The 7,533-nt window shown below is 43.7% G+C and overlaps 1 protein-coding gene across 4 annotated transcripts in view; it reads right to left on the bottom strand.

The window, feature by feature from the left end:
* The window catches only part of CTNNA3 (catenin alpha 3), a 431,590-nt gene that overhangs the window by 23,275 nt on the left and 400,782 nt on the right, over window positions 1-7,533 (bottom strand). The window lies entirely within an intron of this gene.

The following is a 7,533-nucleotide window of genomic DNA, read 5'->3' as shown; positions in this document are numbered from 1 at the left end:
CCCCCCCCCCCCCCCCCCAACCATTTTGCATGTCCCACAAATTTGTATTGTTTGGCATCAATGGGATGATGCAGAAGTACCAGAAAGATGTCCCACAGTTTCTCCATACTGAAAGCACAACCCATGCCAAATCCTGATTTTAAGAAGTTTCTCAAGCAGTTTGCTTTTCCCAGGGTTATATGAAGTTCCTTTCCCTTCCATGAATTTTCTAGTAATATGTTCAAAGGAAGTTCAGCTCAGTGTGGTGTCATTATGGATAGCTGCTCAGAAAAATAGTGGGGTTGGTTTGGTTGGGGTTTTTTAAAATTCAGTTGGTATACCCAAGCACCAGTGATGTATGAACATCATTGTATGAGATGTATGAACAGGGCTGCAAATCAACTTGCACACGCCACTCAGAACACAGATATGCCATATCTGAAAAATACTTCCCAAACAATTTCAGAATTTCAATCTAGGAAAACAGTCAAGTTCCTGTGAACAGTCTGCCAAAAAGTCAGCCTCTTACTCTGTATGCTCCCCTCCCAAGCCCAAAAAGCTGCTGTAATTACAGGAGAACGTTTCTAGGAACTAAGAAGTAAAATGTGAATATTTAAGGCAGGAAATATGACAGCCATTTTTTTCACATTTGCTTGAGCCTCAGCCTCCTTAGTGCTGAAACACTTCAGCAAAACTAAAATTGACATTTAATTGTACTTCATGTATGTATAAAGTGAGCAATGCTCCTGAACTCAGCTTTGCCTTCCAACTTCTTTGACACGAATACTTTTAGTTTTATTATGCATTTAATTCCTGAAGGCCCCAAATCAATTTCCAAGTTCTGCACTAGACAAAGGAAGTAGACAACATGAAAAAAATTAATGTGACTCATTTTTCAAATGAGAAGACCCTTTTCCTCAAAGTCAGTATGGTTTCATGTATGAAGAACATTCCAGTAAAAAACTCATTTAGCCTAAAAATATTATAGTATGGACCTGTACAAACAGTGCAGTCAGGAAATGATAGTGATGACAACACAACATGGCAGATAATGTTTAATCTCTTCTTGATTAATCACACTGCTTAGCAAAGAACTCCTTGGGGGAAAGCATACTTTAATAATTATAGTTCCTAGTTCTCAAGTCTGGAAGCCCACATTTGGAACAACCTAGAATCAGATATTTTACACATGATTTTTCTACAGAAAGGCACCTTTTTGTTATGTCAAACCTCCTTGGCAGATTGATCACTGTATAAAAGTAACAGTGTATGTGGGGAATGAACTTGCAAACGCAATCCCCTGTAGCTAGGAATCAGTACTCGAACCCTCACTCATACCCTTCATTTGCCTTTCCTGGTCTTTCCCCTTTGAATCCTTAGTTGTACAACCCAATTCTTACGAGTGCATACTGACTCTTCCCACCATTCCAGGCCACTGGTTCATTGCTATTTGCACTGCAGCAGCTCAAAGGCCAGAGGCTTGTCAGGCATCCACAGCACATCCTTTAGGGGCTCCACAAACTGCCAGCAGCCCAGTACCTTCCTGGGAAGGTCCAACCCAGGCACCAGCCAAGCAATACCAAAGGGGAACACAACCCAGCATTAAAATGGCCAGGAAAGGAGAGATGGCAGGAACAGTTCAAGCCATTTCTGCTAAGGTAACTCTTGTATCATCAGCAGCTTTGCTGACATTTGAAGCTAGCTTAGTATTTTGAGGGTAAGTTAGTTAATTAAACTAGCCATTTTCTTGTACCATCAGAGATCTAATGAGAATGAAGCAATTCCACCCCAAAAAAATTACTTCAGAAAGATGAAAATGAAGTATTACTTTTCACCACAAACACAGCCACCATGAGAACCGCTAGAGGGACACTCAGCAATGACTGTTCTGGAGTCTTCTGCTCCACTTGGCATCTACTGCACCAATGGTTCAAGTTCTCCACTACAGTCCCTAAGAAACATGGAGTGTGATGCTTCTGAGCAGCCAGCCACAGCTCAGTCTTGAAGTAAATGTTAAATAGTTAGGAATGCTGCGGCTTTGTATTAAAAAGTGCTGAAACCCCAGCACATCATGGTGTAGGTACAAACACAACCAAGAACTACCTGTGCTGCTTTTTTTACCTTCATGTAAAATCCAAAGCCTCTCACAAAGCACAGGCTTAGCTGCCTTGGGGTATGGCATCATAAGCCACTAGTCCCAGTTTATGATGTTGGGAAATTCTGAGTACTTTGGAAAGAATACTTGGGAAAGTACACCAGATATGCTGAATCACCAGCCAAAGGGAAGAAACAGAGAGAAAAACCAAAAAAACTGAAACAGGATGCTAGTTCAACTGCAAACAGTAAATTTGGATGTAAGTAATCTACTGCTTAGGAAGAGAGCGTCTCTATAGTATTTCTGTACAAAGCCAGAGGGGTTATTTCAGTGGGTCAGTGTGAACAGGAGTCCCTGAGGCAGAGCTGCTGAGAAAACAGCAGATACCACACCGAGGTTCACACACAGGTAATATCCTAAACAAAGCTTTGCTGCGACTTTCCCTATTTTGGTAAGACTGCAGCTGCAGGGTCTGTGGGGGTTTCCATGAAGAAAGCTTAGACACAACGGAAGGCTGTGCAAAAAGGATGATTACATGTCAAACATACGGAGAGACAGAAGGGTTTACTCGCACAACAGTCTGGAGGTTTGGAGTGGGACAAAGGAGGAATTGTGAGCAGGAGAGGCTGTGGGACACACGGAGATGATGTGGTTGCTGGGGAGGTGGTTCCAAGCCCACCTTCTGGAAGAGCAGTCTCAGGGAGGTGCAGAGCAGCCATGTGGCTGTGCCACCACTGCCAGTGGACAAGACCAGACAGGCATCTGTTCTGAGGGTGGGATCATTTCCATCCTCTGCTGAGGGCTCTTCAGTCCAATGATTTTATTGTTGGAAATCTAACAATGAAGTTTCATGGGTTTTGGTGAATTACTACCAGTTTCAATGCACGTTGCCTTCTAATGCTAGCAGTGCAGCTGTGCACTTCGTGAATTCCCACTTTTCCTGATTTAGCACCAAATCAGCAGATTCAGAATGCCACTAACTCAGATTAACTCCCTGAATCCAGATGTTAGAGACACAAGAAGTCTATTAAATCATCTAGGTTGTTTTCCCCAGCCACTGTGCAGCTCCCTACCAGTTTTATATGCACTTGCATTTTTTTCTGGCAAGTTTGAAGTATGAGAAAACACTTTGCTTGAAGGCTGTTTCCCTGAGCTATCCATCTCACTCTCTGGAATGCTTTTCCAGATACTTCACTTAGGTCTCTCTTTGTATCATTGTAATAGCATCCCTTTCTTCCTACAGACTGAGTCCCTGATCCTCCTCCACCACATGCTGAAGCATCCCAAATTATGGTGGATAGTGCAGACCTGCATGCAATAGCTCATGCACCTACAGCTGTTAAAGAAACAAATATAAAAAAACTTTTCTGCCAAGTACCATCTGCTGGTCAATAACATCACAAAATTTCTTCATTGTGGAGTTTTCCACCTTCTCCCCTAAAGAAATTCTAATTTTTCTGCTATGGAAACCATGGAGTTTTTTAAAAACATTTTTTTCAAGTCAGCTTTAATCTTACTATTTTTTCCCTGCTTCCAGTCTCTAACATTTAAGGCCAAACTTCAGCTCACACAGTCAGTTACTGAAGTTCTTCCCCAGTGACTTCACAGAGTTCATAACCTACAACAGTAGACCGTGGATTCATTCCATGGAAGATCTAATACATCTGTTTTCCTCATACCTCACTATTTCCAAGCATAAAGCCTTACAGGCTGAGCAAGCTGAGAACACATTGAAGGCTATGAAAAACAAAGGAGAGACAAAGTACTGTATTTACAAGCAATTGTATCTCCCAAAGGTAATGATGGATTGTTACTAGAGCTCAAATCACCTGCTCTATCCAACAACAAAACTGGAAATAGGCCATAAATAATATAGAGAGAGACATCCAGGTAAGTGTAACAAGGCAGAAAATGGATTATGTACAAAGAAAGCAGTTTGGAGTATCTCCACAAAGGTACAGGAGAAAAAAACCCAAAACTTCACCTCAATGTTTCTTGAAAGGTCAATCATAGGAGGAAAGAAGTTGGACTGTGTTAATTAGTACAACACAAGGGTTTGGGGTAATTGTGAAAGAGAGCCCGAAGCCTCTCAAATCTAATTCTTGCTCCAAGCCAGGACAAACCGAAGAGCAACTCCATCCCTGTCTGCCTAAACTTAACCACAGCAATTAGCAGACATGGCCATGGGGCATTACCTTCTGTTTCACACTGGAAGTTCACTCTGAAAAGCAGTGATACTCATGATTCTTACAGTAATGGAAACTTCTACTTCAAGTCCAGAAAGTCTTTGCCATCACCTTTTCCAGGAAGAGAAAGTCTTCTGTCTGCAAGCAAAGCCGGTGGCTTCCCCCTACATGCTGTGCTCCCCTTAGCAGATGCTCTGTACCTGGTGTGCAGCAGAAACAGCCAGAGGGGCTGCAGAAACAGCCAGAGGGGCTGCACTGAGCAGTGGCTGCAAAACTCCCACCTCACACCCCCAACACACAGCCACATTTCACAGTGCTCCATGGCAGGAGCTGAAAGCTTCACCGGCAGCTCCAAGACACAACCCCAGTGGCCACAGCCACTCTCCAGTCCTGAGCTCCGGGCTCTGACCATTCTATGCCATTATGCCTAGTTTGTAGGTCCTGACAGCTCCCACTGTAACTGCAGGTTTTCCAGGGGCACTGCAGAAGAGGAACAACTCCAAACCCAGCAGTGCATCTCTCTGCTACTCCAACCTGAGCTCAGCAAAGGATCAGGTCTGGCAATCCCAGCCAAACCCAGGCCAGTGTCCACCTGAGCAGCCCCAGTCTGGAGCACTGTTAGGGCCGGAGGAGGCCAACTGCTGGCAAGGCAGGGCTCCGTGGTGGTAGGAGTGGACCAGGATGTTTCCTGAGGTGAAGAAGGTCACAGCTCCCATCCAAGAGACAAAAGTGTTACTTCAAGGCACATGAAGTAACATGTCCTGAGGAAAGTGCATTACTTACAATGCTGTGCAGTTGTAGAAGGCACAGCCATTACCTTACTCACAGAAAGATACTCCTATAAATAATAATTACCTTTTATAGACACTGTTGTAGTTAGTTAATTCAGTTGTCACCACATTCTGAGGTACCATTTGTACCTCCTGCAGTTCTTCCCCAAACACACTGTGTGTTTCTCCTTTCTTCTGCCTCCCACTGCTGCCCTGCAAAACACTTGAGTACTGGCATGGTAGGAAATCTGGATTCCAGTCACACATTCTGATCTCTATTCCACGAGCTGTTTCTGAAGTTTGCTTTTTCTTTTATTAACCCAGTGATTGTGTGCAGTCCTGGGAGCGGGGATAAGGAAGCAGGATTCACACCTCACTCATTACAAATGCTCTAAACTTAACTGAGTGAATCTTTTTCCTGCAGATCACTTTGCCTGCCCCTCCCAGCTGAATGTACATAGTTTTAGATTAAATCTGTGAAGGGCTTGGTGTTCAAGGATGAAAAATTACGCTTTTTAGAATCATGGCTATAAACAAAAATCCATTTTATTACACCAGGCTGCACATCCCTATCAGTTACACCTACACAAACAGGAGGCAGCAGAGCTTCTCAGGAAATCCATGTGGGGAAAAGGTAATTGGAGATTGTACAGGTGAATCCCAGAGCTGACCTCTGCCAGTTCGTTATAGCTGTACACACAAGAGCAAGGAGGATTTTAGTTTCACACATCTTCTGTCCCTGTCTGGGTTTACAGGTTTGGAAATCAGGAGAAGAGAACTCTTAATGGTGGCAAAACTGAAGGCCAAGCCCCCACTCAACATTTACAGGTGCAATGGCTGAAGCAGGTCTATTTCTTAACAAAATAAATGTAATACAAATGAAAGTGTAGCCAGATGAGAAAAGGGCAGTGTGAAAAAAAACATTAAAAGGCATGACATAAAAAACCATAAACTTAATGTAATAAATAGCATTTTGTAGGTAGAAATACCTTTTGTAAGTAAAGGAATTTAAGACTCGGAAAAATATCTGGATTCTATGGACCCAGGAATGGAACAGTGAAGTTTCAGGCAGTGTGAACACAGCTTATATATGTATCTGTCTGTTCTGTATTTCTGGAAGTGAAAATGGGGTTAATACTGGAGTTTCTTTTCCTTTCTGCCCTCCTGCACTGTTAAGACATGAGGCCTGCATCTTCCTCCAAGAGGAATAAGGGAGAGGAGGTCCAAAAGCACAGGCTTTGTACTGCAAGAGTGGGGTGATACGCACAAACCCAACCTGAGTATTTTGTAAAGGAGTGTTGCACACGCTGTTCTGGGTAATACTGGTTTGAACTGGGTTGGTACCTTTCTGACTGTGCAGAAGCCAGCCCCTGACCCTGCCCTTCTGAACCTCTTGGCAGCAATGCCAGCAGAGCAGCTGCCCTGTTTGCTTGTCAGTTCCAAATGGTGTCTGCTGAGGGCAAATAAATCCTATCAATTTGCAATCAAACAGGGAGCATGCAGAATATAACAGAGATGAGTAACAGCCCACATGATTTTTCAAGCATAAATATTGTCAGACTAACAGAAAATAAGCTTTTATGGCTTCTGGAAAGATTAGAAGCTGTAAATACCATGTATCTTCAGGCAGGGTTCTGAAACCTTCTCCTGTTGCATTTTCATGAACTGCCTATACAATACATGGAAAATAGATTAAGTCATTGCTAAGGAGATACCAAACTTGGAAGAGCACACTCCACGATGGACTGGTTATCAAAGGGCCACTGTCACAGTGGAGAGCAAAAGAAAAGGAACCTGGTTTCTCTGGGACCTGCCTTGCTGTCTGAGCTGCTCAGTTCTTTATTCATAACTTGAATGAAGGGAATACAGAGAATGCCTAATGAACTTACATTTGATACTGATGTGGAAGAAGAAGGAAATAGGCTAGGAGGCCAGAGCTGGAATTAAGAATTACCTGAGAAAAACAGGAAGAAAAAGTAGATGCAATGAAAAAAAATACATGCGCCCTCATGTAGGAAAATCAAACCCAGAGATAAACATGGAGAGTCAGTCCCTACACAGCAGGACAGTGAGAGGCACTGAGTTTTAGTGGATCACAAATTCATCAGGAATCAGCACTTGCTGCAGAAGAAAAGGTAATGGGAAAGTGGCGAATACAGAGAAGAAATAAACAATCTGCTCTTTTTTATAGTGTCATGGGTTAGCAAAGCATAGTCCCAGAAGGGATGTTCTTGCAAAGGGGTTCTTACAGCTTCCCCCCATGACCTGATCGAACCTATCAGCGGCCAGTTTGAATATGGACAATTCTTTAAGCCACTTCAAGTTGTGACCGCCTCTGTGATGCACACTTAAGAATAGAAACCTTGAGGCAGACTTGCTCGCTCTTGTTTCCGGTGCTGGGACAGGTGGCTGCGGGCCCTGTGGGGGGCCAGCGGGCCCAGGCCAGGCCCTGCTTGGGCCAGGCCAGGCTGGGCCACGGCCACCCCGGAGCCGGCGGGCGCTG

This window comes from Corvus brachyrhynchos, unplaced genomic scaffold (genome assembly GCF_000691975.1).
Source record: "Corvus brachyrhynchos isolate BGI_N302 unplaced genomic scaffold, ASM69197v1 scaffold279, whole genome shotgun sequence".
NCBI lineage: Eukaryota > Metazoa > Chordata > Aves > Passeriformes > Corvidae > Corvus > Corvus brachyrhynchos.
Note: the sequence above shows the minus strand (reverse complement) of the source record. Positions and strands in the feature narration are given on the sequence as shown.